The sequence below is a fragment of the Lycium ferocissimum genome, chromosome 12 (assembly GCF_029784015.1).
Source record: "Lycium ferocissimum isolate CSIRO_LF1 chromosome 12, AGI_CSIRO_Lferr_CH_V1, whole genome shotgun sequence".
In the NCBI taxonomy this organism is placed as follows: Eukaryota; Viridiplantae; Streptophyta; class Magnoliopsida; order Solanales; family Solanaceae; genus Lycium; species Lycium ferocissimum.
The window spans coordinates 12423781-12429780 of record NC_081353.1 but is presented as its reverse complement, the minus strand read 5'-3'; positions in this window follow the sequence as shown (position 1 = coordinate 12429780).

The window sequence follows — 6000 nt, the reverse complement described above, 5'->3', positions numbered from 1 at the left end:
CCCTACCAAGGCTCAGGGTTACATATACCTAGCCCTACCAAGGCTCAGGGTTATCCGTACCCATCTCCAGAGGTGCGCGCGTGTTACATATCATACCCGACCATATAAGCTCGGTGTTATGTAATAGTCTTACATAAACACACATACATAAGAACTCATAAGCATCTTTAGCGTCATTACTATCGTCGTTTTACTACATTTATCCTTAGAGGATTAACCATCATATAAGGAATTACATAGAATCGTAACATAACAAGAATCGTGAGCCTTAGTAGCTTTTAAAGATAGAATCACTTGGAGGACATCATAGGCTCATGAAAGAATAGATATTTGGCCAAGGAACCATGCCTTATGAAAGAAGGGTTAGCCTTACATACCTTGTTGTTCAACTATTCTATCGCTTGAACGTTCTCCTTCAATGCTCACGTCTCTACCTTCATTAGAGTTATACTAACATTAGATAATCAATGGCTTAGCATACTTAACTAAAGCCAGAGAAAATTGGGCAGCATCTCCTTTATTTATACAACTTCCGCCATATCATATATCAACTCCCAAACATCTATAATGACATTCACAACATCATAGCAATAGTCTCCATTCACCTACATTATCCATATTCCTCAATTTACTTCAAGTCATCCATAGCCATGGTCATAGCACACTATTACATTCACTCATATACAATGTTTATCCCATGTTCTTAATGTCATTCACAACATGATTATATTCATAACATATCGAGAATCATGACTCAATCCAAGCTACTACTCAAAATGACACTATTCCCACATTCATGACCCATTTTCTATCTCCTTCTACAATCCAAGTCTTTCATCCTCTCAATACCTTAAACAACATGGAGATACCATAAAACTTACCTTAGATGGTATAGGAATAAGCCTTGAGTGGAAACACTTAACTTGAGCAAAACCCTAGTTCCACTTCCACTTGGATTCCTTGTCTTGGATGAACTTTAATGAGTTTCTTACACTTGATTCTCTTGGTTTGATGAAGTTGATCATTTATATCTCTTGAGTTCTTATGGGAGAGGTGTGGAGAAATGATCTAGAGAGTTCTAGAGAGAAGGGGGTGAAAGGGAAATGAAATAAAATGAACTTGGACCCCTTATTAATAATACAAAATCTGTCCCGCTTGGATTTCACGGACCAACATACGCTCCGTATAAATTATACTGACCGTATGTTTGGCCGTACTTTGGTGCAATCAATGAGGGGTGCCAACGGGGCTGAATATACGCCGAACATACGGCCGCATGTTGGGCCGTATAATGCCCAGCTATTCCGAACTCGTTCTCGCCGACTCGTTTGATCTCCAATTCTTATGGAACCTTCTTAACACTTGTTTAGCATCTCATTAACAATCTAAGGGACGTTATAACTCTTCTCCAAAACATCATTAAGTCATCATTAACTTGTTACTCATAAATCCTTCCCGATACATAACGTATACCTTGCCTTCTCTTGGCAAACTCTCTTCTCTTACATCGAATGTCTTTGGAATCTCGATTAGAGTCATCAAATGCTATTTCTTACTTATTGCAATATCATATACTTTGTGCCCTTCGTTATTCTATTCACTGTGCATTAACAAAAAAAATTTCGAGGTGTAACAGGACAGCATCCACAGGCACAACTCTAGAAGGATCTTTAACACACTTACGAAGCATTGACACATGAAAGACTGGATGGACTACCTCTAATTCTGAGGGTAGATCTAACTCATAAGCTACTTGACCCACTTTTCTTACAATCTTGTAGGGTCCAATTGTCACGACCCAAACTACGGGCCGCGACGGGTATCCGGGGCTAACCACCGAACACCTCTCACTTTTCGCTTATCTTTGCTATCATCCATACTATATGCTCATGTTCATATAAGAAAAATCGTCATTCTTCTCGTAATGCACTTGATTTTATAAACATAGGCCCTTCGGCTATCAAAATAATAATATACATGTACATACACAAAAGCCATGGGACCATACTACCCACACTGCGTATCTACGAGCCTCTACTGGAACACTAGACATATAGACGGGACAGGACCCCGTCATGCCCAAAAACATGAATATACAGATATATATATATACCAAAAGAGAAATCTGTGGCACTTCCGGAATATGGAGTGCTCTCAAATCAACTGCTAGCTCCTATGAGTCGGGCCACCTCCTCGTCTACGCGGGCATGAACACGGCGTCCAAAGAGAAGGACGCCGCACGAATATTGTACCGAGTATGTAAAGCATGAGCAAGAATGATGGAGAAACATAACGGTAATATATGAAGTAACACAGACGGGGAGTCATTAACATTTCCTTCATAGTACTTACCGTTTCCGTAGGGCGTTCCGTGTTCTATTTCGTACTCGTATACATACATTCATATCCTTTACTTATTTACCTTTCATATCTATTATCTCGTCATACTCATGCTCGTATCACGTGCTTTGCATATACATAGCCCTTACTCGGCACTTACATGATAGTAGTATATTCGTACTCTAATCACTGTCATATGTATAGCATAATCGTACTCGTAACGATATTATAGACTTATCTCCTTCGTACTCACATGAATGTGATGCATATGGTATAATCATACAGGTAACACAATCATACTCATATAGATATCATACGTGAAGCATAGTCGTGCTCATACAAGCATCATGCATATAACATAGTCGTATTCATAACGGTATCATACATGTAGCATACTCGTATTCATATAGGTTGGCATCATTCGTACTCGGCCCCTTCGGCTCGATGGGATCGCTAACACACGTACTCGGCCCTCTTGGCTTGATGGCATTCGGTATACGTACTCGGCCCCTTGGGCTCGATAGGACCATTGGCATACGTACTCGGCCCTCTTGGGCTCGATGGGCTTAACAAGATCCGTACCTCGCCCTTCCGGGCTCGATACATACATATATACATATACATCACATAGGGGTATCATGACCTTAACATATCTAGTCATCATCTTGCATTCATAATACACATACATATACTTATCATAATGTCGCATCTATTTATACACATTTGATCATTATCCGTATTCGGCCTCATAGGCTCGACAACATATCGTATTCGGCCACGAGGGCTCGACCACATCACATATATCTCATATCGTACATGCCTCATAGGCTCATTACATCATACTTATCATAACATGCTCATCACAATATGCTTTTCATGATATGCTTATCATAATATGCTTTTCATAATATGCTTATCATAACTCATCATGGTATGCTTGACGTCATATACTTATTACAATACATGAATAGAGGCTCTTAGCTAATCATACTTTATCGGAGTGACGTAAGGTCGTGGGCCCCCGGTGTCGTTATGAGCATTCACAAGTATTCTGCCTCACCTTGAAGGAACAAACATAAGGTGAGTGTACGTAATGATCAATATCATTATATCACATATATATCTAGCATCATTAGCTTCTTAGGAGCATCATATCATAGGTTATAGCATTTCTAGACTTTAGCTTACTATCATAATCATCGTATTCATCTCGTATAGCTATTCATGAATGAGGATCTTTACTTTCTTAGAGATAGGAACATTCATAGAGAAAGAGGAATTACATGCCATAGGACTCATGCCTTAGGAAGAAAAGGATTAGCCTCACATACCTTGGCCGTTTAGCTACTCTATTGCTGGCTCGTCCTCCTTCAATTCTTGCGTCTTTACCTTCAAGAGGGTTCGTATCGTCATTAGCTAATCAATTACAAGAACGCACTTCTTAAGGCTAAAGAAAATCGGACGCGTTTCCTTTGTTTATACTACTTTCCGCCATATTCCATATCAACTCCCAACATTCATAATAATCATCACAATATTGTTAACAACAATCGTCATTCATTCATCTTATTTGCATTTCATAATCTCACTTCAATTTCCCATAATCATGACTAAAAATTCATCGTCGTATTCTTTCGTATCCAATGCTCATTTCATGTTCTATAGGTCATTTATAACATATTTATATCCTCAACATATTCATTTCCACGATTCAATCCACTACTAATCACTAATGGCATTATTCATCCATTTAATGACCCATTTGTTGTACTCTTCTACAATCCATGAATCTTAACTCAATAATACTTCAAATAGCATGTAAAGTTCATGAAACTTACCTTGGATGATGGTTGAACAAGTCTTAAGTTGAAGTACTTCAATTAGCCAAAACCCTAGTTCCACCTTCTTTGGAATTTCTTGGCTTAGATGGTCCCTTGATGTGTTCTTGCACTTAATTTCACCAATTGGTGGTGTTGATCTTGATGTTTCCTTTGATTTTTGTTGAATTCTTGTGGAGGAAATATTGGGAGTTTTCTAGAAGTCTCTTGAGGTGTCTTGAAGAAGAATGAAATGAAATGAGCTTAAGTCCCTTTTAAAAATCCCAAAATCTCGATCTTTAATGAATTATTGTCGGGATGAACGGTGGTCGTAAAAACCCTATACGGACCGTATTCTGGTTTACGGTCCGTCCTCCATGCACGTATTTAAGCTTAAGAAAAAACAGAAAGTTGAGACTTTTGACCGCTTGGAGGACGATCGCACTATACGGTCCGTAAATCACTTTACGGGCCGTATTGTGCACTATACGACCACTGGCTGGGAAATTTTCGCAACTTTATTATTTCCACAAAATTCATGATTGGCCATTCCTGACTTAACAACACATCATATACTCAAGCTCTTCATCGTTCTACTCGTCACTCAAGTACGGAAAAATTTCGAGGTGTCACACCAATGTATCGAGGGCTAAGCTTACCCTTCTTACCAAATCTCATAACGCCTTTCATTGGTGACACCTTCAGGAATATCCAATCATTAACTTGGAACTCCAAGTCTCATCGGCGATTATTTGCATAAGACTTCTGTCGACTTTAGGCTGTTAATAATCGATCCTGAATAAGCTTAACTTTCTCCACCACTTACTGGATTAAATTTGTCCCTACTAATTTCGTCTCTCCCACTTCAAACCATCCAATTGGTGATCTACACTTCCGCCTATATAAAGCTTCATACGGGGCCATCTGAATACTGGAGTGGTAACTATTGTTGTACGCAAACTTAACAAGTGGCAAGTGATCATCCCAATTACCTCCAAAATCTAGCACACATGCCCTTAACATATCTTCAAGGGTCTGAATAGTACGCTCAGCCTGTCCGTCTGTCTGGGGGTGAAATGTTATGCTAAGATTCACCTGAGTCCCCAAACCCTCCTGAAAAGATCTCCAAAAGTTAGTCGCAAACTACGCATCCGTGTCGGAGATAATGGATACAGGAACACCATGAAGTCATACTATCTCCTTAATATAAAGCTTCGCATAATCCTCGGTGAAGTAAGTAGTCCTGACAGGCAGAAAATGTGCTGATTTTGTCAGTCTATCAACAATTACCCATATAGAATTAAACCTACACTGAGACCGGGGTAAGCCTGAAATGAAATCCATATTAACTACTTCCCACTTCCAAGTCGGGATCTCCATAGCCTGCAATAATCCACCGGGCTTCTGATGTTCAATCTTCACCTGTTGACAATTAGGACATTAGGCTACGAACTCCGCTATATCTTTTTTCATTTCATCCCACCAATAAACCTCTTTGATGTCGCGGTACATCTTTGTTGACCCTGGATGGATAGAATAGCGGGAGCAATGAGCCTCCGCCATAATCTTCTGACGTAACCCCGCAACATCGGGAACACACAACCTACCTCGATATCGGAGGACTCCATCTACAGTAATCCCGAATGGTGATTTCTTTTTTTGTGGAGCTGTATCCTTGTAATGGGTCAATGAAGGGTCTTCATATTGACGCCTTTTCGCCTTGGCCACTAAGGATGATGTGGCTGTAGTCTGAATAGTAACTCCTGCATCTTATGAATCTATTACTTTGACCCCCAGGTTGGATAACTGAAGAAGCTCATGAGCCAGCTCTCTTTTTTCTATC